The sequence below is a fragment of the Malus domestica genome, chromosome 01 (assembly GCF_042453785.1).
Source record: "Malus domestica chromosome 01, GDT2T_hap1".
Classification (NCBI taxonomy): Eukaryota; Viridiplantae; Streptophyta; class Magnoliopsida; order Rosales; family Rosaceae; genus Malus; species Malus domestica.
Window position 1 is genome coordinate 18,343,956 of NC_091661.1, and position 13,508 is coordinate 18,357,463.

Below are 13,508 nucleotides of genomic sequence, written 5' to 3' on the forward strand. Positions count from 1 at the left end.
TATAATACATCCGTTACATTTTTCATCCATTGGTTCGTTAAGAGCTGACGTGGCTACCACATTTGTGCCATGTGGTTGTCACATTTATCCCTCTCCTCCACTCTCTTCACCTTCCCTTCCATCCAAAACACCCATCACATCCCACTCCACTCCCGCCTCCCCCGCATCCCCCCACTCTACCCCCACCTCGGCTTCTTCTAAAGGGCTAACTCGCTCCTACGACGATTGGGAACCGACCGGCTCTGACTGCGGGTCCAGAACTGTCCGAAAGAGGACGGAGCACGAGTTTGACTGTTTAGATCAGAGGAAGGGGAATGATCGATACAACAGAGATGATGGAGGGTACGATCGTAATTTGATGCACTGGTCTGAGAGCTTATCCACGTCGAGGAGGTCACCGACGGAGTTTTCGAAAAGGTTTCGATCCGAGTGGGATAAGTCTAGGCACTAAGGCAGCGGGAGTGGAGCGTTGTCGTGGCAGAGGTTCGGGAAAAGGTTCAAGGAGAGAGGAGGAGGGAAGGGGTTGAGGGACGTGAGGTCGCCGACGTGGTCGAATTCGAAGGATTCGGGGAGCGGGCAGTCTAGGGTTAGGTCTCTAGGGATGTGAGGGTGGAGTGGGGGGGGTTGCGAGGGAGGTGGGGGTGGGGTGGGATGTGGTGGGTTTTTGGATGGGAGGGGAGGTGAAGAGAGTGGAGGAGAGGGAGGTGGGTCGGGAGGATTGAGTTTTTGGGTTTTTATTTTCTTTTTTTTAATAGGGTAAATTATTATAATATTTTTAATGCATAATTTTTTTTTGTCATGTGGCACAAATTTGGTAGTCACGTCAACACAAATGTGGCAGTCACGTCAGCTCTTAAGAGCAATTCCACCCCTGTGGACTTTGCGCCAGCACCCAGCGCATTTATCCACTCAAATGAACAGTAATAGACTGGAGTGAACAGTAATAGGCCAAGGCATCTCCACCCCTAAAAAAATGCGCTGGCACCCAGCGCATTTATTTGGTGTGTTTTTTTTTAAGTTTATTTCGGATAAGATTTTTAACCCATTTAAAATAAAGAATAAAAAAATAAAATAGTTTTAATTTCGGATAGGATTTTTAATCAATCTCGTCACGCCACGTGTCATTATCTGAACGTACTATTTTGTGAATAGATTTCCGATATTATTTTCAACCAATCCCGACACGCCACGTGTCACTTCCATGGTACAATAATTTAGCCAAGATTTCGATAAGATTTTCAACCAATCACGTCATGCCACGTGTCATGAGAGATGGCGTTTTTCCAACAAGTAAATGATGCGTTGAGTTTTTTCCAACGACCTTGAAGACCTTGACTAGTTCTGGCGTTTTCTCCATGTACATCACAAAACGCTTTCGTAATTTTACTCCACATCTCTCGCTTATCCATCTCATTACCCGTAATCGGATCATGAGTAGTGTGAACCCAACATTCACACAACGTAACATCTTCAATGAGCTTCCACGAAGACATTTTTTTCTCTTAAAGTGTAGAAAATATTGAAATGTAGATAGTATAGAAAGTGTAGAAAATATTGGAATGTGGTGTAAAGGTAGAAGATGAGGGTTAGGTATTTATAGGAAAAAAAATTAACATTTTTCAAAATTTTCTGTAATTTTTTTAAAATTTTCTGTATTTTTTAATAATTTTTCTGTATTTTTTAATAATTTTTAATGAATTTTAATATAGTTAATTAATCTGGACCGTTGGATTTGAAAAATATTCAAATCCAAGAGCTAGGGAGTTGCCACGTGGCAAACGGTCATATTTCTGACCGTTGGGCCCTTTTTTTTTTTTTTTAATTTACTTTTTGTGAAAAAAACGTGGACCGTTGATCTTTGATCCGACGGTCTAGTTTAAAAGTAAAATTTAAAATTTTTTTACCGTTGGAAATCCAACGGTCTAGAAAACTAGCCGTTGGAAATCCAACGGCAGAGAGGTAGCCACGTCGCAACTCGGGGGGGGGGACTGACAGCGCCTGCACGCGGGCCCCGGCGTCTGAAAGCTTGTCGGGCACTCGCCAAACGGCTGCGTGAAGTGCACGCGCCAGGCTTCTTCCCCGGCTTCTGTCTCAGTCTCTTTTGGGCTGGGCTCTTGCCCAGCTCGGGCTGGGTACCAATCAGTTTGTTGGGGTGGACTTGATTGACAGAGGCCTGGCTTGGTTTTTGGACTGGAGGCTGGGACATTTGGTCCCCGGTGGAATTGCTCTAATGGACCAATGAATGGAAGATGTAACAGATGTATTATATTGAAATAAAATAGTACGTGAGGTATGAAAGTGAAATTTTGTGAAGATGTTGCATGAGGTTGTAATAGACCTCAAACTTAAGGTGGAAAAATGTAATTTGCCTAAAATATTTGCTAAAAATATGAGGTGAATGTTCGTCTGCCGTGAAGAAGACAGAACTCCAGAGAAAGCGAGTTGGAGATGTACAGTTCAAAATGAGAGAGAGAAGTGAGAGCTGAGAGAGGAGGATTACAACCCACTTAGAATTTCCCCTACATATATAGGTTTACAAATTTACCCTCACGAGCTAATAAACGTAACTTAGTCGTAATGTAGTCAATTTTAAATTTGTTTTTTAATCTCTTTTCCCTTGTGCACTTGTGAGAATGAATACTATTTGTATAAAATTACAAAACACGAGAAATTCAACTTCAATTCAATGGTCCATGATTATTCAACATAACCCTCCACAAGAGCACTTGTGTCATTTCACACTTTTCACGAATAAAATACATTTATTTAGGGTGCATGTTATAACATTTTGTCATTGCAAAAGGTTAACTACTCTGTCATAAACCTTCTTTTGAACATGCAAAATTAAGTGTTCTTCGATCTCCATTTTTGCCATTTCTTCTTTGTTTCCCCGAATGCTTAAGCCAATTCGCGCAACATACCCATTATAGAGATCATAAGCTTCTTGCTCATTTTTTACAATCTTTTTATACAAATCTTCAACATAACTCTCTTCAGAATTCATAATAGGGGTGAGCCACTGAGCTTTTGTTTCGATAATTGTTTTCTTCTGTGGAGGAGGATGACAAAATTAAATGATAGAAGTAGATGAAATAGATGGAAGAAAATAATATAATATTATCTTGCTTATTTGGTTTGCCTATCAATCTATGTTGAGGCAAAGCCCTAAATCCGTTTTGTTGTTCCGCACAAGTTTTACCCAGTCGAAGAGTGTACAACTTTTTTTTTATTTTTACCCCCAAAGCGAAATGGTTCAAAAATTGCACCCATGAGATATATAACTAGCGTTTTGAGTCTACGTTTCCCTCTATTTAAGCGCTAATTGTGGATGCAAATTTCCGCCGTCTCTTCTTCTGAAGAAAATGCACCTGCAAAATAATACCACATTAGATTAAAGCCAAAAGCCTTATACACCTTATTGAATGAAATCAACGAGGGATTGATGAGTGACATTTGAATAAATTCTTTAATGATCGCCCTTGACTCTTCCATTGATGAAGGGGATTTTGAGCCGTTATTGTCCGTTGCATGTGCGTGAAAATTCGAGTGTGGCTCGTCCGTCTAGCAAGGGTAATCTCTTCTTTCTTGTCTAAAAATCCACATGTCACCTCTATTATTTTAGAAATTATGTTTGGCACCACACTAATCACCAGTCTCCCAATCTAAGCTAGGATAAATAATTTAGCTCATTTGAAGGGGAAAGAAAACAAAGCGAATAAATAAAAAAAAAGAAATAAAATATGAGAAACACTAAGGAGACTATTAGAGTGAGATTTTTCATGGACTCTCTGTCACCTCATGTTTTTGATACAATGTTTTATGATATCGGCACAAGAATTGTGCTAAAAACATAAGGTGTTGGAGAGTCCATTAAAGGTCTCATTTTTTTTTTTAAATAGTCATTTTAGCATTTCTCATAAAATATTGTAGACAAAAAACATGAGTACTGGTAGGGTCCATTTCAAGTTTTGCAGCAGCTGTCCCTGTTTCCTTCTAGGAACCAAGCACTTCCTTCTAGGGGTAGAAACCAGGTACTTCCTTCTAGGAGCAGGAACCAAGTACTTCCTTCATTCCCATGTTTAACGCGCGTGGAAGCTCCCAAACACATTTGCACATGGTTGATGAATTATCCCACCGTGTGATTAATGACTCGTTTGGATATATTTTTTAAATGGTTAAAAGTGCTTATAGAAAAAATATTTTTGGGTTCTAAAAGCATTTTAAGTGTTTGCTACAAAAAATTCCAGTTATGTGCTTCTTCCATGAAACACTGACTTTTCAGGATTTATTTGTATTTTTACTAATGATTGTTTTTAAAAATATTTTCACCAAAAACGTTTTCAGTCATTTTAAAGGCACATCCAAATGAGCTTTAAGTCGTTTGTATAGATTTTTTTTTGGGACACTTTGGATGCGGTCCCTAACTATCAATATTCTTTGATTGAAACCTTATTAGTTTTTAGTTTTTGATTGAGGTCCCTGACATTAATGTAATAATGTAAGTTAATATATTTTTTTAATTAAAAATTAAAAATTGAAATTTGTAATTGTTTATATTAATGAGATTTTAAATAAAACCCATAATTTATGGGATTAAAAATAATAAAATATAAATTATACTCTCTATTATATTGTGTGTATGTGTGTGTGTATACATATATGTATGGGTACATTAACCAAAATTAACAAAAAAAGTTATTGTACCAAAACATGGATACATTCTCAAATCAACAAAAAAGAATGTACCCATATAAGTTTAAACATGGATTAAAAAATTTGAATGGATTTTATATTAAAAAAGGGTACATTTTACATATAACAAATTGATATATTTGAGAATGGGTACATTTAAGATTAAAAAAATTGAAAAATTATATGAATTGGTACATTTAAGATTAAAAATTAAGAATCTTTTTATATATATAAAAAACTAATAGGTACAAACTTAATTTAATTTAATTTTTTATTATTTTGGAAATGTTTGAATTGAAAATTAATTATAATTTTAATAGAGGTGTGAGTATTAAACCCTAAATTAATTACTAATTTTTATATTAACAAATTATATAATAAACATGTAAATTCATTATCACATTAATGCTAGGGACTTGAATCAAAATTTGATAACTAATAAGGTCTTAGTTAATAAATAGTAAGAACTAGGGACCAGATACTAATTTTTCCTTTTTTTTTTTTGCTAAGAAATCGTTTGTATAGATTGTCCACTTGCTTTTGCATCCCCTTAACTAGTACAAGAGTGTCAATTACCTCCCTTCCATTTCATCCAAATTTTCGTTAAGTTGTGTAATGTGAGAGGCATGTGAAACAGTTTCGAGGATTGGAATCAGACTTGAAAAAACAAAAAGATTCAAAAAAATTTCATCCAAATTGCTCGGACAAGTTGTGCATATTTTGAGTGAAAGTGATCGAGAGTGACTTAAGTCCTGAATTGTCTGATGGTTGTGCCTCCGTATGGTGGATTTACCCAATCGACGTATGCACGACTGTCCTGGTTGTCGAAGCGATGAGGGTTCGCATCAAATTCATTAGAATCAAAGACGCAATGGCAGAGGCAGGAATTATTTGGTGGATGGGTTAAACTAAAATTATTACTACGAGATTAAATGGTTACATTTTTTTGTTACTTGCATAAAGTTACATAATAACAAGCTTGAAATCAATAATTTAAAGTAAGAAATTTAACTCTAAACAAAGTAAATTTCAACTAGATTTAACAAAGAAAACATTTAAAATTGCAACTTATAATAGAAAGAAATAGACATCATCAATCTTGTCATAACAACTTAACAAATAAAAGGAAAAAAAATACCTATTCAAGTTGTGCCCTTCGATCCTTAATGGAATTGAAATCATTTGCTATTTTATCTGAATCAATCTTTTCAGGAAGCTCTTTTTCAATGTAGACAACCATTGAATCTGCTATAAATTCACTCTCCATCTTGTTGTGAAGTTTTACTTTAATAAGATTCATTGCTAAAAAAGCTTGTTCAATAATTGTTGTGGAAACGGAAAGAATCAATGCAAGTCGAATTAACCTATCAATCAAATAGTATCATTCGTACTTATTTGTTTCAACTGAATTTTTAAAGTACAAACTCTTAAAATTCAAACAATAAACAAATAAAATTATCAAAACTTAAGAATAAAGTGATAAAAAACTTATCTATTGATGAAAAAAATCAATAAACTTTCTCAATTGTATGCTCGGTTTATATGAACTGCAGACGAAACTTTTTGAAAAGTGAAAAATCGGCCACTGTTGTACCCCCTCCCAAAAAGCCGAAATAATAAAGTATTAAAACCTAAGAAACCTAAAATAATAAAATATTAAAACTTACTTTTTAAAACCGGATGACTATTCCTAAGAAACCTATGGACTACACCCTAGAAAACCGAAATAATAAAGTATTAAAACCTAAGAAACCTATGGACTACTCCCTAGAAAACCTAGGAAACCTGTGTCAGTAAATGTAACAGAGTAATTAATTTTTTACTGTTAACTAGAGACGTGTGGTGTAATTTTAAATATAAATTATTAAATTTCGGTATTGATTGAAGTAAATAATTTATTTAATATTTATTAACTCTTGCTTTTTTTTAAAGTAGTCGTAGTTTTCAGAATTTTTCCTTGTTCGGTGGGGGTATAACAATTAAAAATAATAAAATAATCTAAATTATTAGTATTTTTAACATCAAACAACTAAAATTTTTCATATGCTACAGCCCATCCTAACCTTGTTACCGCCGTTGCAAAGACGAGAGTCATAGTGGATGCCCACACATAGCGCCATCCCCTAGAAAGGATACCAGTAGCTGCTGCTTCCTTTAGGTACCGTTTGGTACGTGGAACGGGACGGAACGAGCCATTTTGTTATATGTTTAGTGCGCCTAAAAACTGTGGAACGGGTTGTTCCATGGGACGAAATTTAGCTGATTTTTCGTTCCACCCCTTCCCCCTAGAACGACCCGTTCCACATCCGTGAAACACAAATTTATAACATTTTATGACAAAATTTCTCCTTATCTTTTTCAATATTTACATCATCTATTCCGTCCTGTTTCGTCCCGTCATGTTCCGTCCCATCCCGTCCCGTCTACGTACCAAACGGTACCTTAGTGACACGAGTGACAGTGTACTAACAATAATTTCATGTGGCAACTCACTGATTCGGTCCACCGAGCTGCAACAATCACCCTTAATAATATTTTCCCGCAATTTCTTTCCCGAGTAGTTTCTTTTCTTCATGGCTTTTGGGCCTGTGGCCAACGTCTTCTCCTTCCCAAGTTGTAGACATACGCCTCCTTCAACTGAACAAATTGATCATATCGATAGGTCTGCCGAACTCTCTTCTTCATTATTTATCTCACAAATAACCTGAATACAAACACCCTAACCCTAATTCTTTACGGTTTGCTTGGAAGATAACGATACAATTTATAGGATGGAATTTATAAACCCTAACCTTAATTCTAATATATATACATAAATATGATTCACAAAGACCCACAATACTACAGCTATTCCTTATTGAGGTTTATATGCCATATATAAATCTCATAACATGTCAAACAATTAATATCAAATATAGTAGAGTAAATTGTAGCAATGGTCTCTCAATTTTAATCAAGTTGGAGCAATTGTCCCTTAACTAAAAATTCATTATCATTGGTCCTTCAACTTATTAAAATTTATAGCTATAATCATTTTCATTAATTTCGTCAAAATTTTATCAAAATAAGTTACGTTGGAATAACCATTTATATAATTAGGGTCCCTCAACTCATCAAAGTGTGTAATTATGGTCTTTTTCGTCAACTACGTCAAAAATTTGTCAAAATGAGTTATGTTGGGATGACCATTGCTACAATTGGGTTAAAATTAAGGGACGATTTCTCTAGTTGAATTAAAGTTAAGGGACCAATGGTAATGAATTTTTAGTTGAGGGACCATTGCTCTAAATGAATTAAAGTTAAGGGACAATAGTTACAATTACTCATAGAAGTATTCATATTATTAGTAATGTAATGATGTGTACAAAGTCAAGGGACTTATAAAGTCAAAGAACTTATATTATTAGTAATATAATGATGTGTACAAAATCTATAAACTTTGATCAAATTTAAATACTATTAGATTTTTAGTCAAAGAATGTTAATAACTAGGAACCAAATCCAAAATATACCTTTAAAAACATAGAAAACTATTCTGCAAAATTAGTAAGAAAGAAAGGTTGTAAATGCAGTAGATGTACGTCTGCCTACCCTTCCTGACACTATTGCACTATCACCACCACAAATCTTAATTCGGTTCAAGGCTGGTTTGGGGCTATGGTACAACAACAACAACAAAGCCTTTTCCCACTAAGTGGGGTCGGCTATATGAATCCTAGAACGCCATTGCGCTCGGTTTTGTGTCATGTCCTCCGTTAGATCCAAGTACTCTAAGTCTTTTCTTAGAGTCTCTTCCAAAGTTGTCCTAGGTCTTCCTCTACCCCTTCGGCCCTGAACCTCTGTCCCGTAGTCACATCTTCGAACCGGAGCGTCAGTCGGCCTTCTTTGCACATGTTCAAAATCACCGGAGCCGATTTTCTCTCATCTTTCCTACAATTTCGGCTACTCCTACTTTACCTCGGATATCCTCATTCCCAATCTTATCCTTTCTCGTGTGCCCACACATCCCACGAAGCATCCTCATCTCCGCTACACCCATTTTGTGTACGTGTTGATGCTTCACCACCCAACATTCTGTGCCATACAACATCGCTAGCCTTATTGCCGTCCTATAAAATTTTCCCTTGAGCTTCAGTGGCCTACGACGGTCACACAACACGCCGGATGCACTCTTTCCATCCAGCTCGTATTCTATGGTTGAGATCTCCATCTAATTCTCCGTTCTCTTGCAAGATAGATCCTAGGTAGCGAAAACGATCGCTTTTTGTGATCTTCGCTAGATTGCTCCGGTCATTAGTGTGGATAAGTATATAAATGGATAGAGATAGGAAAGCAAACACAAGATGTACGTGGTTCACCCAGATTGGCTACGTCCACGGAATAGAAGAGTTCTCATTAATTGTGAAGGGTTTACACAAGTACATAGGTTCAAGCTCTCATTTAGTGAGTACAAGTGAATGATTTAGTACAAATGACATTAGGAAATATTGTGGGAGAATGATCTCGTAATCACGAAACTTCTAAGTATCGGAGTGTGGTGTCGTCTTGACTTGCCTTATCTGTCTCATAGTTAGATGTGGCATCTTCTCTGGAAGTACTCTTCCTCCATCCAGGGGTGGTATCTTTAACTGGTGGAGATGCACAAGGTAATGTATCAATTTCACTTGAAGCTTACTTGTAGTTTCAGGCTTGGTCAAGCGCGATACAAACCATGTAGTAGGAGTCCCCCAAGTCGCCGAGCTAGGGGGTCTGCTGAAAGAGGTGACAGACAAGGTAAGCAATCAGAGCTCCGACTGATTGTTCACCTTCTCCCCATCTTGCAGCAGCATGAAGGATAAAGAGAAGAAAAATGAGAAGAGATGATATGAGATACTTTTGCTTTTGAAGAAGTAACTTTCCACAGGCTTATTCTTGAACTGAGCTGGAGGGTTTTCTGGTTTCCTCCAGAGTATAAGGCCGACTGAAGAATTTGAGGGTCAAAACAAGTCCATCAAATCTAGAGTACGTTCCACCCTGCTGATATGGGATACTTTTGCTTTTGACAGAGTAATGAATGTATCGGCACGTGTGCTGTTACGCTTGTCTCCACATGCTTCCTTGTATCCTTCGCACTTGCCCTATCTGTTCCTCAAGCAGATGCGGAATCTTCCCTGGAAACATAAGATGTTGAAGATGAGTACTCGAGAGCAATGCCAGGTAAGTAATCAGGTAAGGGGTTCCAGGCAGTCAGTTCCTGGCTGGAAGCTTGATTCCAAGTGCTGACTGATTGCTCTCTTTCTCCTTGTCTTGCAGGTAAAAACAAGGCCAAAAGAAAAGACAGGAAAAAAGCATGATATGGGATACTCTTGCTTTTAACCCTGATGATATGAGATATTCTTGCTCTAGTATAGCTTGTTTGCAGAGGTATTATCGGGGGGAAAGAAAGCTGAATATTTCGAAAGGCTTCGTTGGGAGTGCCCTCTCAGATATGATGAAGGGTTGAGCATTTTTGCAGGTCTGCCTGTCCGTTGGGGATGGAGGTCGACATATATAGGAGTCTCCCTAACAACAAGTAGTAATGCTATTCCTTTACCCTGCTTGGTCATAGCACGGTAGTGAGAGCTGCCAGTTTCACATGTTTTAACTCTGTCAGAGCACTTTGAAAAAGTGGTCTGTGGTATCTGGCTCTCGAGATTCGGAGAACGATGCCTCTTCGATTTTTGAGAAAGCAATCATGCTGGGGGTATGACTCTCGAGATTCGGAGAGCAGTGTCTCTTCGATTTTTGAGGAAGTAATCATGTTGGGAGTCTGGCTCTCGAGATTCGGAGGGTGGTGCCTCTTCGATTTTGGAGCAAGCAATCTTGTTAGGAGTGTTGTCTCGAATGTGAGTATAGGTTGGGTATGTTTGCTAGTCTACCTTGCCACAAAGCACAAAGGTTGACACACAGGGACTTTCCAATTATCCAGCAATGGTACTGTTCCTTTACCCTCTCTTCGATTTTGAGAAAGTAGTCATGTTGGGAGTCTGGCTCTCGAGATTCGGAGGACGGTGCCTCTTCGATTTTGGAGCAAGCAATCTTATTGGGAGTGTTTTCTCGAATGTGAGTAAAGGTTGGGCATGTTTGCTAGTCTACCTTGCCACGAAGCACAGAGGTTGACACACAGGGACTTTCCAATTATCCAGCAGTGGTACTGTTCCTTTACAGTTGTGGGTAATAATATGGTAGCTAGACCTTCAAAATTTATGTGTCTAAACTTTTGTTAGTGCTGTTTCTTTGCTATTCTTTTACCTTTCTTGGTCAGAGCGATGTAGTGGGAGCTGCAAGCTTCACGTGCTCAACTTTGGCAGAGAACTTTGGCAAAGTTATTTGTGGTACCCATGAGCTATTGTTGCGTGTGGGAAGTGGGTGATTGAACAGTAAGATTCATGTGCTTTCTACTTCACCAGAAGTCTTCGACAGAATGCCCATAATTTCTGCAAAGCTGAGTGTGCGTGTGACAGGTGTTGACAAGGCTAGAAAAGTAGGTGCCTCTTCGATTTCTGAGATCGGCCCTCGTGGTCTCTGAGCAGCCCAGCTTTTGAGAAAGCGAGCGCCTCTTCGATTGATTCAGAGAACGATGCCTCATCGATTTTTGAGAAAGCAATCATGCTGGGGGTCTGGCTCTCGAGATTCGGGGAGCAGTGTCTCTTCGATTTTTGAGAAAGTAATCATGTTGGGAGTCTGGCTCTCGAGATTCGGAGGGCGGTGCCTCTTCGATTTTGGAGCAAGCAATCTTGTTGGGAGTGTTTTCTCGAATGTGAGTAAAGGTTGGGCATATTTGCTAGTCTACCTTGCCACGAAGCACAGAGGTTGACACACAGGAACTTTCCAATTATCCAGCAATGGTACTGTTCCTTTACCCTCTCTTCGATTTTTAAGAAAGTAGTCATGTTGGGAGTCTGGCTCTCGAGATTCGGAGGACGGTGCCTCTTCGATTTTGGAGCAAGCAATCTTATTGGGAGTGTTTTCTCGAATGTGAGTAAAGGTTGGGCATGTTTGCTAGTCTACCTTGCCACGAAGCACAGAGGTTGACACACAGGGACTTTCCAATTATCCAGCAGTGGTACTGTTCCTTTACCCTTGTGGGTAATAATATGGTAGCTAGACCTTCAAAATTTATGGGTCTAAACTTTGTTAGTGCTGTTTCTTTGCTATTCTTTTACCCTTCTTGGTCAGAGCGATGTAGTGGGAGCTGCAAGCTTCACGTGCTCAACTTTGGCAGAGAACTTTGGCAAAGTTATCTGTGGTACCCATGAGCTATTGTTGCGTGTGGGAAGTGGGTGATTGAACAGTAAGATTCATGTGTTTTCTACTTCCCCAGAAGTCTTTGACAGAATGCCCATAATTTCCGCAAAACTGAGTGTGCGTGTGACAGGTGCTGACAAGGCTGGAAAAGGCTGGAAAAGTAGGTGCCTCTTCGATTTCTGATATCGGCCCTCGTGGTCTCTGGGGAGCCCAGCTTTTGAGAAAGCGAGCGCCTCTTCGATTTTTGAGATCGGCCTTCGTGGTCTTTGAGCAGCCCAACTTTTGAGAAAGCAAACGCCTCTTCGATTTCTGAGATCAACCCTCGTGATCTCTAAGCAGCCCAGCTTTTGAGAAAGCAAACGCCTCTTCGATTTCTGAGCAGGCGCCTCTTCGATTTCTGAAGCTTCGTCGAGTGCAGATTTTTATAGGGGCTGGCATTAAGTTCCAAAGCACACTTGAATCTCCACCAGTAGAAGCTTCATTCTTGCACTTCTAAGATCTTGATTTGTCCGACCTCTTCTCTCTTCAACACCTTTGAAAATGTCTGGCCCCTCCGACCGTCGTTTTGACTTGAACCTTGTTGAAGAGGCAGCCCCGCCTTCTCCAGACAACATATGGCGCCCATCCTTCGTCTCCCCTACTGGTCCTCTTACCGTTGGGGATTCCGTGATGAAGAATGATATGACCGCTGCGGTGGTGGCCAGGAACCTTCTCACTCCCAAAGATAACAGACTACTTTCCAAACGGTCTGATGAGTTAGCTGTTAAGGATTCGCTGGCTCTCAGTGTTCAGTGTGCAGGTTCTGTGTCTAATATGGCCCAACGCCTATTTGCTCGAACCCGCCAAGTTGAATCATTGGCGGCTGAAGTGATGAGTCTCAAACAGGAGATTAGAGGGCTCAAGCATGAGAATAAACAGTTGCACCGGCTCGCACATGACTATGCTACAAACATGAAGAGGAAGCTTGACCAGATGAAGGAAACTGATGGTCAGGTTTTACTTGATCATCAGAGATTTGTGGGTTTGTTCCAAAGGCATTTATTGCCTTCGTCTTCTGGGGCTGTACCGCGTAATGAAGCTCCAAATGATCAACCTCTGATGCCTCCTCCTTCTAGGGTTCTGTCCAGTACTGAGGCTCCAAATTATCCCCCTCCGGTGCCTTCTCTTTCTGGGGCTCTACCGACTGCTGAGACTTCTCCTAAGCAACCTTTGTGAAGGCTCCCTCTTGTGTGCTTATTTTGACTCATGTATATGTACATATTTGTAGCTTATCGGGGATATCAATAAATAAGTTTTCCTTCATTTCAACGTATTGTGTTAAATACACCAAAGTCTTCTTCGCTAAGTTCTTTGAATTTTCTTTTGTTAAAGCTTGTATGTTGAAGCTTTCTGAGTGGAGCATGTAGGTTGGGGTAGTGTTCTCTTAATTTCCCGAATGAGGAAAACTTCTCGGTTGGAGACTTGGAAAATCCAAGTCACTGAGTGGGATCGGCTATATGAATCTTAAAACGCCATTGTGCTCGATCCTGTGTCATGTCCTTCGTTAGATC